Source organism: Gadus macrocephalus, chromosome 21 (assembly GCF_031168955.1).
Source record: "Gadus macrocephalus chromosome 21, ASM3116895v1".
NCBI lineage: Eukaryota > Metazoa > Chordata > Actinopteri > Gadiformes > Gadidae > Gadus > Gadus macrocephalus.
The window spans coordinates 9,366,940-9,379,313 of NC_082402.1; the positions used below are offsets into that span (position 1 = coordinate 9,366,940).

At 44.8% G+C, this 12,374-nt stretch overlaps 1 long non-coding RNA gene across 1 annotated transcript in view; it reads right to left on the reverse strand.

The window, feature by feature from the left end:
• Positions 1-4,721: 4,721 nt before the first annotated feature.
• The window catches only part of LOC132450304 (uncharacterized), a 14,196-nt gene continuing 6,543 nt past the window's right edge, over positions 4,722-12,374 (reverse strand). Inside the window, exons 2-3 of the long non-coding RNA XR_009523821.1 lie at positions 11,701-11,752; positions 4,722-5,556 (exon numbers count right to left, since the gene is read on the reverse strand). This is a non-coding gene — a long non-coding RNA (uncharacterized LOC132450304). The remainder of the gene's footprint in view (positions 5,557-11,700; positions 11,753-12,374) is intronic.

The following is a 12,374-nucleotide window of genomic DNA, read 5'->3' on the forward strand; positions in this document are numbered from 1 at the left end:
TTTCCAGTGCCACCCTTTTGAGTTTAGATTGGAGTTTTTCAGGAAGGCAGTTATGAATTTATTCCCCCCATAAATTATCCAGGCTTCTTTGGCAGGACCCATAATGTGATCCGCACATGTGCACAGACATGCGCTTGTAGGTGTGTGGTCGAGCGTATTCAAGATTTCATATCCATTTCGGAAAATAAACGGTTTCATTCGGCCACACCTATAGGCAGCACTATACAATATCCAAAACATATACAAACCATACGTCTTCACATTTCCACGTCCCTCGTGGTCCAGTCTGATATCAATTGAAATGCATGTATGTTACAATATTCCCACCTGACACTCAATAACCATTACCAGGCTTACATATTTTAAGTTAACATTCAACAGCGTGACAAATGCAAACGCCCCCCATAAGGAACCAATCAAGCCTGGATAGAGTTCGGTGTGGACACATGATGTCAAAATTAAAAAATAATTTAAAAAAACGTGCACGCAAAGCTACAAATGTTTCCACCGAAAAGGGAAAAAAAGGACAATTGAGGTTCAATAAAAAAATGTCAAAGACGCAATCCTGCTCCGTCACGTCACACAACATTAGCAACATTAGATGACCGCATCGGCCTCCTGTTATTCGTTCCAAACAAAGAAAGGCTGATGGTCCTTTGCTTCACATTGACTCACCCTCTGCCGTTATATAAACAGGGAAACATTTAACCCGTGTGACTCTCTTCTCTATTCAAAATCAGCACTAAATTTACAGCATATCCCCCAATAATTACAACAGGATAGAGAGAGAGAGAGAGAGAGAGAGAGAGAGAGAGAGAGAGAGAGAGAGACAGAGACAGAGACAGAGACAGAGAGAGCGGCGAGAGAGGGGGGGTGATTGATGCTGCATATGAATCGGAAGTTTTGCCAGCATTTTTAGGAGGCCGCCTTTTTTCTCCCCCTCCTGTAAACTTGTTTTTTTCCTCGCCGGTGCCTGAGTCGCCACGGAGGCCCCCGCAAGGGCCCTTCACCGGGAGAGCCCTGACGGCCGCCGGGGGCCCCTAAATCCTCCGTTTGATGGCTTAAGGGTTCGACAGGAGGATTTGAAGTGGCCGCAAAAAGAAAAACGGGGAGAAAATTGAACATCCTAAAAGAGAAAATAAGGAGCATTTCCCTTTTCAGTAGAGTCGGAAAAAGAAGAAATCTGGGGGAAAAAGACGGGGAAAAAAGCCCCAACAACAGGAACATACATACTAATTCATAGTTGGCTTTTACAGCTCCGCCATGGATGATAACTTACTGCAACCATGCGTACCCTTTCCCCTCCTCGCTGTCAGAGTCACAATCCGCTAGGCCACGGTTTAATGATCTTATTATGGGCAATCCTATGTTGTCCAATAAAAAAACTCTTTACACTTTGAACTCGGGTCCATGGTATGACTAACATATTTTATGACAGTTTTGTGAATTTTACGGTAATGGAATAATGTGGAAACAAAATGAGGAGGATGGGGTCTATCACTCAAACGGATACAATGATACAACCAAAGACCCCCCTGATGAGGCCACCGCGTGACGACAATAACGCAGCAAACAATAATCCTTATTGTCTAAGCCCTCTACTTATGGGAGGTGTCAGAGGTTTCGACACACGGGCGGACGTAGCTGTAGCTGTCACAGATGACTTATGAATGCAGGCTATGAGCCGAAGCACCGCGGCCATGTGCTCACTCCATCTCGGGGAAGCGCCACTTCTGTGGATTCCTCCACAGCGATCTGGTTCTGTCGTTGCTCGTCCTCTCGGAGAGAAGAGTGTCTCTCTGCTGACCCGTTATTCCGTGAGGGGTTCAGAGGGGAGCTGGGGGCCGGGCTCGGGGTGCAGGGGGTAAACTGCTTACAGACGATCTGGTCAAATAATCACCAAGATCACCCCACCCCTCCCTCCCCTCTTTCGGACAGATAGACAGAGAGCTATAGACAGACAGAGAGATATAGACAGACAGGCAGATATAGATGGATAGGAAGACAGACGGATGGACGGATGTATAGACATACAGACAACAGACGGACAGACGACAGACAGACTGATATAGATAGATAGACAGGCCGATAGACAGACAGACAGACAGGCAGACGAACCTTGCTTCATGATATGTCAAAATGGAGGATACAATGAAAGCATTTATTGCTGCTTTTTTGTGATGGACTTCACTGGCAGTATCCTTTGGAAACTGAAGCCATAAATTGTATTACTATTAAATGTTTCTAAAGGGAGTTGACAAATAGTTGAGCAGAGTTGATTTTCCCCCTCTTGCTCTTGGCACGGGACTTCGGAGGAAAATTCCCTTTTCTGAAAAAAGGAAAGCAAAAGTGCTCACTTCAGCAGTGCCAGCCCATTCATCTTGAGGCTGTTTGAGAGTAATACAAGCTTTCTTAGAATGCCTGCTGCAAATACAGTTCTATGTGCTTCAGAGCAGTTGCAGGCATTTTATGAGGATAATAAAATTGTCGCTGAATATGGATTAGATGACTATTGATATACAGCTATTCTGCTTTGGTTAACGTCTGGGTGTTTATAGTGAGGTGATAAATGATTGCCTCTGAGGCAGTGTTGGTTATACGTCACCAAACATCAGTATTTTAATTTCAATAAAAATGTAAGGAGCAGAGGCACAATCCTATAGGTTTAGCCCATGATAATCCTATAGGGTTAGTCCATGATAATCCTGTAGGGTTAGTCCATGATAATCCGGTAGGTTTAGTCCATGATAATCCTATAGTGTTAGTCCATGATGATCCTGTAGTGTTAGTCAATGATAAGGACGCTGATCTGAAGCCAGGTGTGGACAGACAACAGGCATGAGTGATGCTCCTCAAACCTGTGTTTCTACTTACTCACAAGAAACAAAATGTATAATTGTTTTCCATGGTCAAAGAAAGGTCAAGTTCTCAAAGCTGGACCAGAGCACTGAATAACACAGACACACACACACACACACACACACACACACACACACACACACACACACACACACACACACACACACACACACACACACACACACACACACACACACACACACACACACACACACTGAAAAACCCCACCGAGGTTGGCCTGTACTGGGACATCCTGTGGTCAGTGTGTACCGTCAGTCAAGCAGAGGATGATTTTCTGTGGAGGAGGTATTCCAACCACTGCTCCGGGTCAGCGTGATTTATGGACGACTTTCCGATTGGCCTCTTTTAGCTGGTTACTGTCTTCTACTATTAGTTCCCAAATGAATAACCGCCGGACAAATTGGAGGCGGTCCCCAGGGGGAAGGCAATATTTATTGAGGTTATGCATCGCTGAGGACCTCTCCACTGGTTTCCCATTGTGACTCGAGGGGGGAAAACAGATGGTCCGCAGTCATGGCATGTTAAGAGCATTGAAACAGTTTGGTTTCATGGTCTTTTATTTAATGCTTTCACGCACATTTGTACGATGTCTTGTTCAGTCAGTACAGGGGGGCTCACTTTTCTTCTTTTGCACGTTAAATCATTTATAAAGTCGTACTGTGAGTCCACAGAGCCGTCCTTTTCAATGGCCTCTTATTTCGTATAAACGCTATTCTGGAGAGCATATCGTTACTTTCCCTATCTTGTTGTCCTGTTGCCCTGTTATCTTGTGTGTTGAATTCTTCTTGTTTAGTAATGCCTCGTGTATCATGCCTGCCACTGTGACTCGTTTCGGCTGAGTTTATAAAGAGTTGTTTTCTATATTCACTATTAGCCACCTGGAAACACTCAAGCAAGTTTATTTCAATAGGCTTAAAATAAATGAACCGTAATGATTAAAGTTGATACGTAATTGTTGTGCTCTTCAATGATGGGTCTAGAGAGGCCCTGTGATTACATTTAAGTCAAGAATAATGAGATTCTGAGACCGAGCCAACTGTTGAAATGTTTGATCTGAGCATGACTCTATTAACATATCAGAATCACTAGAACTCAGTATTATAGCAGTATCTTCCAAACACATTTATTCACTACTTACAATCACTTTATAGTCCAAAGTCAAGCAAAGACATATACCAGAAGAAGAATGTTTTTGCCACATTCAAATTTAAGGAAAAAGTGAAACACATGTTGCATTCACATTAAAATAATGTGTTTTGGTTATTTGCTGGACAATTTAACGTTCCAACCTTTCAAAACCAATGTACTACCCTTGGTGTAATTGTACAACTACACAGGCATGCACCACATGAACATTATTTGCTTCTTTCTTTGGCTGAACCAATGTCCATGTACTGAAGGCAGCTGGCTATAGCTCTGCTACATTGTAGCCGAGTTGGCAGTGAAAACGAAGGCAAAGAGCGAAAAAAAAGAAGGAAAACATCAACACCCTCTTGAAATGGCAGCACCGGGGTTCCGTTCAAATGTCCAAACCATATGGAGGCTCCTTTGAAAGCATTCTGGGAGCAGTTGAGGCGGCTGCACAGGTTCTCATTGTTTACGTTTGAACCCCCACCTACTTCCTCCAATAAAAAAAAAAAGGGAAAATGTCAAACTGCACCGCACGGAGGTGCACATCGGCTCAGTTCATTACAGCCCACTAAGTGAAGACTTCCTAATTCACCAACTCCCCGTTGGAGTTTCTCCTGTGTGGGTTTTTAAAGCCTTTAACTCACAACCCCCCCCCCCCTTCTGCCCTCCCTCAGCCTCCCTCACTCCCCCCATCAGTTTAATTTCTCATTGTCAAATTGGCTCCAAAAAAAAGATACACCCCCTATCTCATGTGTGAATAATTCAGGTTTCCGTGACGGCATAAGCCCTTTGTTAAAAATGTCATTATACTTGCAAAAGAGAGTTGGATATTATTTATTCATTGTAGTCCGTTTTCTTGATATATTTATACCCCAGGCATGCACTGTTACATCGTGTGGCTCGGGGATCTCTCTCTGGACGGGAAGGCGAGGGGGGCCTGGTTGTATTTATCTTTCCGTTTTTCACCTGTCTTCAGATGCCATTTCCTTTTTAAGTCGAGCAGTGGGGATTTACTGGGCTGCTTCCTTCCGGGACCCAGTGGAATACAACATTAAACTACAGGGAGGGGGGAGGGCCCGCAGCGCACTAAAGTAAAGTTATGTCAAACCCATTCTGCTCTTCCTGTAGTCTTTCCTCAACCTTGCAACTATACTCCGAGGGGCCTGAGAACATTACAAGGCATTCAGTTTATATGAATGGGCACTCACAGACTTTTTCGCCATTTTGATACGTCTAAATTTGCAGGCATATCCTGTGGTCCATCAGGCACAGCCTTAGTTTCAATTGAGTGTCTCCCGGAGGACCCACGTCTTCCTATTTCAAATGGAAATTGTGCATGGGGCTAACCCCGTGCACATTCAGCTGCTCCAGAAAGCCAGCGGTCATTATTTACCAGGGAGATGTACGAGCGAGCATTGATGTTTCAGGGAATACCGGCGAGTCGTTTACAATAAAACGCTGAAATACTTACTGCGATGAACTTATAGAAAATGAAGTCCTTACCTAGTGCCTTCTGCGTCGTCGCCTTCGTGGTTGTCACACGTCCTGCGAGAAAGGGGAGAATAAATAAATGCATTTGGTTTTATGACTAATTGAACAGACGTCTGTAAATATATTTTAACAGAAAAGAAAAGCACCTGTATTTTTTATTAGGGCCGGGTTGCGTTATACTGCTCTCGAAAGCCCACCGTCGAGGGAATCATTTCTGATGATCTTTGGAACAGCAGTGCGGCTTAGGTCACACAAATTTGGCCAGAAAGGGATTTTTCATCCACGAGGAGAACTGTTTGACGATGTCGTCAGTGAAAGGAGCCCGTCACAGGTTTATATTATGGATGGTTATTTTATTTTACTGGGATTCCGTGCAAAGGTGCTTATAGGAAAAAACGCTGATGTGTTTTTGATTGGCCCGTTATTCTAATCCCCACCAGGGACAGAGATAATCTACGATGCAGAGCACCACAAAATCGGGAGGAATTCATATTTTCGGGGCTCCAAGAGTAATTTCCAAAAAACAGGCAATTAAATTCTGTGGGTTCTTTTCAAACAGTCGTTCTGTCATGCTATGATAACCGCCGTGCTAGTTTTAGTTGTAATGTATGATTGATAACTGTACAACGTAACTAATATGCAGATTTAAAGTGGACCACCACATGCCACACAACGTGTCAGCCCTTTTGGCTAATAAACACCTCCGCAACGCAGATGGCTGGTGGAAATGTGTGGACCATATTTACTAGCTTTTACAGTGACCACAGTGTAGCCTTTACAATGCAGGCACTGTGAGAATACCCCCGGTGATGTGGAGCCAGTGATCACGCGGCACACTATAAATCCATTAGCCAGCTCCTTTAATAAAAACGTCTTTTGTTTTAAATGTGAAATGTGTCATACTAGCTATTAAATATATTGGTGATCACAGTTCACCAAAAAAGAGAAAACAGCCATATGAGATATACAATTTGTTTGTTGTATTCGTATATTACGTAAACAGCTTGCTACCGGGATCAAGTTAGCGCCACGAGCACATTATGTCTGCATTAAGACACGGCGCAGGAATAAAACGTGCGTTCAGCGTCTTCAGACCCGCACCCCAATGTCTACAGTCGTAGTAATCATATCTGCCACAGCTGCTGGCCCTCTGGAGATGCGGAGGGCAAACAGATTCTTGGACGCTGGTCGGGGCGCTTTGGGAGGCCTTTAAGAGGTCATTACAAGTGGCCTAGTATCAGAATTATAGCGGACATCTTTATGAGTCATTCTAATTTAACAGGGAAAACACGCAAACGTTCCCCTCCCCAACAGTTCTTCTTTAAACCCGTACATATCGCATGCCTTTTTTTGGTCTGGCATTAAAACCAATGTCTTACAGCTGTTCAGTGTTTCTGGTCGTGAGAGCATGTAACAAGGGAGTCCACGACGCTGGTAGGAATAGAAGGCTGCGGAAATGCACGGCCCCTAATTACTGTGATGTCTTAATAAAGGAGCCCTGTGGACTAATGGGGATGCACCGAATTAGTTCAGGAGCTTTTTAGAAATGAACTCACGCCGACTTATTACATACTTTCCATGTCTTCCTGTGCCTCCATGTCAGATCGCCTTTCGGCAATTAGCCTTGAACTGGGAAAGACGATCGCCTCCGGTCCGCTCTCCCCCCGGCCCCCCGCCCCCTCCCTCTCTTCGGAGCCCGAGTACTCCCAAGTCTCTCCCCTCGCGTCCTAATTAAGACCTTAATGCTGCCTCCCAGGGGTTGCTGCAACGCTGCTGATCCTCCGATTTGCCCACCCAGCCGCCCAAGCGCCCGTACCGAGACGACCGCCACCCCGTCTTGTTCATACCCATCAAAACTCTTATGCACAGGTGCAAACCGCTCACATTTTGTTTAGACTTTCTCCTGGTCGTGGCTGCTTATCAACCCTCTGCTCTGGCAGTCCCTCACAAGGGCTGACTTAGCTTGGGTGTCGTTCACTTGTGTGAGCCGAGCTGCTTTCACACCAAGTTGAATGTACGCACCGTATTCAAATCTGACTATGACCATCAAACTAATCACCAAGGAAAAAAGATTAGTGCATCTGCATCCGACCAAGTTTCAGAATGCGATTTAATCCCTCTTATCGGATCTCCCCTTCCTCTGTTCTTTCTCAAAGATTGGTTGGTGGGAACCTGCACGCCGCCCCCCCCCCCCCCCGCCCCCCGCCCAATAGCGTACGCCGGGCTAACAACAAACAACAATAAGCAGACCTTTCCCCAGCTCACGCCATCAAACCTGGCCTTGACCTTCCCCAGACCCAACCCTTGGCGTGGCTGGACCAACGCCCCAGAAGGTCTATGGGCTACCCGGGGTAATTAGGAAGACTGTGTACTGAGAGAGAGCTGTCATTAGGATGTGCTTACAGATACCAGCCTGCAGCGCCTGGCCCCGCTCCAGGCTGGCAAATGGGGCCGTGTTCAGTGAGAGGAGCCGGGGGCCAGGCCCCAGGACCGTGGGGGATAATTAGACAGGTTTATCCCAGCTTGTTGATGTAAATGTGGCCAGCTTAGCCTCCCCTCGCTCCCCCTTCACTTTGCGGTAATGATCATGTCCAACAGGTGGCAGGCAAACAGAGTGGGAAATGGATACCGTGCTTCCTGGCTGAATCTGCTGGTGTTTTGTTTTGTTTCTTTTCGTTCTTGTTTTGGTTTCATTTTTTTTTTTTGGTTCTTTCGGGGGGGCCAGTCTGATTTGGCCTCTCGTCGCAATCAGGGTTGTCGGAGCGGCGGGGAGGGGTGAGAGATTTGTCACCATCTCGTCACATACTAGCTAATCTCATCCCCTCATGGGGGAGCACCCCAGTACTGAGGGTCAACCTCACAAGAGGGTGGGACCGAACTCATTAATGTGTTCAACTCGAGTGGCTTATAGGGTCCGAAGCCCAGAAGAACGCCGGTCACTTAGCTTTAAGTGAGAGAGAGCGATAGATAGAGCAAGAGAGAGAGAGCAAGAGAAAGAGGTAAGTGGAAAAGGAGGTCACTAAAATTGAGCAATGCAAGTTCAGGCATGGGACCCAAGATACAGCAGCTACACTTTAGCTACACAAACGTCAACACTTTAGAAACTGATCTACCATTTGCAGCAGCAACTGTCCCAGCCAAGTATCTTCATCAGTAACACAACACACCCTAGATTGCAGTAAATTATACTCGGTTGCAGCAAACAGTACTAGATGGCTGCACTCTTTGGTGGCAAATCACCCGAGGTCATCCATCATCACTTTAAACAGTTAAATATCTGTGTGTTCAAATGGCTTGGGTCAACTCCTACTGTTGTTCGATCAGCAGCGTTCACCTCCATATCCTGTGTGAATCAGCTTGTACCTGTGCTACTTGTAACGGCGACGCCTTTGCTTTTAGGAGTACATGATGTAGATCTGTCACTGCTGTATTGTGTACTGTGTGTGGTGAACAGTAAATAACACTTTTACTATCATGAGATGCCTTTAAAGAAATGTTAAGGCTGCACTATGTAGTACAAGTTTTAAATATAAATTAATTAATTTCATTAAAAAATATATTGTTAACTGTCTAAAGAAAATAACCCATCAATCTATAGATTAATCAATTCACTGCATTTTTTTTTTCATGTATTCATCAAAACTTTTTTCTTCTTATGAATGCCTCATCTTATTCCTGTTAAATCCGGTTCCAGTAAAACATATTTAATTTCCCAACTAGATGGTCTGTGGAGAAAACTTCACCACACAAACTCCTAACAAAATTGATGCTGCAGTGAAAAATTATGCAGGTTTAATACATTTATGGAGGACCTCTTAAATAAAAAAAATCTGAATTACTTGGTCTGAATAGCAAAAGGTTTGTTTTGGATATGATGTAGAACTTTTTTTCTTTGTTCATTGAAAAGCACAAAGCTGTGTTTAAGATCTAGAGGTTTCGAAACTTCTGGATTTAGTCATCTCTGACATCCAGAATGCTGTCCTGCACATCCAAGTCTCTGGCATCCTGTGTGGGGGGAAGGGTGTGTGTGTGTGTGTGTGTGTGTGTGTGTGTGTGTGTGTGTGTGTGTGTGTGTGTGTGTGTGTGTGTGTGTGTGTGTGTGTGTGTGTGTGTGTGTGTGTGTGTGCTTTGCACGTGAAGAGGCGTAGGAGACCACTCAACCCCTGACCGCTGATTCAGTGTCATATAATGGATCGTTTGGGAAAAGAGAGGCAGAAAAAAAAATCATGCATGCATCGTAATTTATTACCTTCCGAGAACTGAGTGAAACAGCAACTGTGGCGGTGGACAGCAGTCAATCCCCCTGACCCTCGTCCGCGCACCCCCCTCCCCCTTCACACACACACACAAACACACATTTTTTCCTCTTTCCGACGACCTGCTGACCAGAAATGTACGATTATCGAGTTTTATATTCGCGGAGGGCCGCTGATTTCCAGTTGATATGTCCTCTTAGCAGGCTGAGAGTACTGAAAACGCACAGCCTCCAAGAGTCTGCCTGCTCCCGCTGCATGCAGCTGACATGGAGCCCAGAACTCGGATTCAGAGCGGGCCCTGAGAGTGGGACCAAAACAATCGCGCCATCACTCGTAAAAGAAGGAAACAATAAATGTGTAACGCTAACCTAATGACGTAACGCTAACCGTAACCCCGATGGTGATGTCATACAACTAACCAGTAAAAGAAGAGTATTGAAATAAAGTAGCTTTTAGTGATCGTGACTACAGGTGCCGGCTACACCTTATCCGTCCAGTGTTTTGCCGTATGCTGTGGTTTCAGGTGGTTGAGTCTGCCTTCGACAATAAATCCTCAGGTCCTCAGTGTACCTTTGAATTACGGTGGTGTGGATGAGGCTATTTTTGCCAGAGTTAACATCTACTCCTTAGCGCGGGGGGATTAAGGGACTTGTGAAGAGCCGAGGCCTGACGTTCTGGCCAGAGAAGGAAGTGGAAAGAGGCTGTAGCAATAGAGGGCGGCAGACGGCAGCCTCGGTGCTTATTCCCCTGTACGACCACAGTTTCCACTCTCAGGACTTATAACCAATAATCCAACGCCCTATACTGGTTTGATGGCCCAGTGCAGCTGACAGCGGATCACCCGCCTTCCGTGTAACCAGTCCAATCACCGTTATGCGGCTGCCGTCGCCCCTTAAAAGCCTACCCAAATTCAGAATCCTGTTTTTGTACTTAGTGTCACGCTTCATTTGTTTAGCGAGAATGTTTCTTTTACTGAACTGCTCATCTGGTGAGGAGAGGGGGAAAAAGAACAGAAAGGGAAAGAAATTCTGGCTCTTTCCGTGCCTGGCCTGGCTTCCAAGAAGATGGTGTTGTCAGTCAGTGGTGGAGCCGGTTCACAGACGCAGGGCCACCGGGGCCCGCCGCCACAGAGCTGAGGGGGTGGTGATGGGGCCGGGGGCCGGGGGCCGGGGGCCGGGGGCCGGGGGTGAGGCTCCATTGCACTGCCCATGGAGCGTCCTATCTGACAGTTGTGTTTTGAGGCATTGGGCCTAAGTGAGGCAAACTCGCAGTGGGAACACCGCAGCTCTTAATAGTACTGGTTTTACTCATTTTTTAATGAACATGGGGAAAAAGTGGGTACAGCAAGTATAACACTGTAGTATTTATTATGCTATTATTTATCTAAGTGAATTTCTCCGTCATGTTATTACTGAGCAGGATTGAAACTTGAGAGAATCTTATTGCTAAATGTTATAGAATAAAAATGTATATATAATAGTTAAAATATAAATATAAAACTTTTTTTTGCTGCCATTTTTTTTTTTTTTAGATTTGTTTTTGCCTGTGTGTAAGGCTTTGTTAGAGAGAAATTATGAAGGAGGTTGTTTAGTTTGAGAGCGTGAACACATAAGGCCAACCAGTGAAACCAAAATAATTATGGCCAGTGTCTGACTGTCTAAGCGCTGGACTAATTCAATAATTAATCTTGCTTTAGTTGTGCAATATTTTCAAGATGTTTTTTGTGGAATACTGTTCGACCTAATTTAAATAGTTGGAAATGCACAGCATGTATAACTGGAATGTTAGACCAGAGGGAACATTGAAAAGCATTTCCATCAATGTGGAAATGCTGTTTGACACACACGTGTACACATACACACACACACACAGACACACACACACACACATAAATTGGTTGTGCGTATTAATAGAAGTAGAGTAAAGTAATCAGTACACCTACCAAGAGAGGAACGTCAGGATGGAATCTAGTGTTTGCAGATCACTTGTTATCCCTAATAAGGAAACATCAAGAAAACAAATATTATATTAATGATAATCACTTAACCACTGAAAACATACTTCATTATTTTGTCGAAAACATCACATCAATATCCTTTCATTTCATCAAACAATGAAGATTGTACATCCCCTCGGCTTTAGACTGTTGTTCTTACGTTAAATATTACAGCATATGTAGAAGGGGTTTGGGTTATTTGTAGGCAACCACAGGTGACAAATGAGCTTAATAGCAATGGGCCATTCTATTAATTCTCCTACTGATGATGGCAAGCAAAGCTCAAAACGATGGAAACAATATCCAACCAAAACAGAAAGCAGTCCGTTGTTTGACCAAAACAGGTAGCCTTCAATCATATTCAGCCTGTCAAAAACGTACAGAAAACACTAACACTCAGAGACAGCGCTCCATTAAATGGGCAGACCGAAATGTTATCTGCGCTGAGCACAGTCGAGGGCAGGCCTGTGAAAGCAAGGGGGCTTGAAGGCTGCTGTCCCTCTGACACATATCCATGTCCTATTATTATCCTTCCTTTAATTGTTTTCACCTGTACAAACGGAAAGATAAGAACACACACAGAACGCACGCCTTACCGTGCATCTACACGCCACATGCTC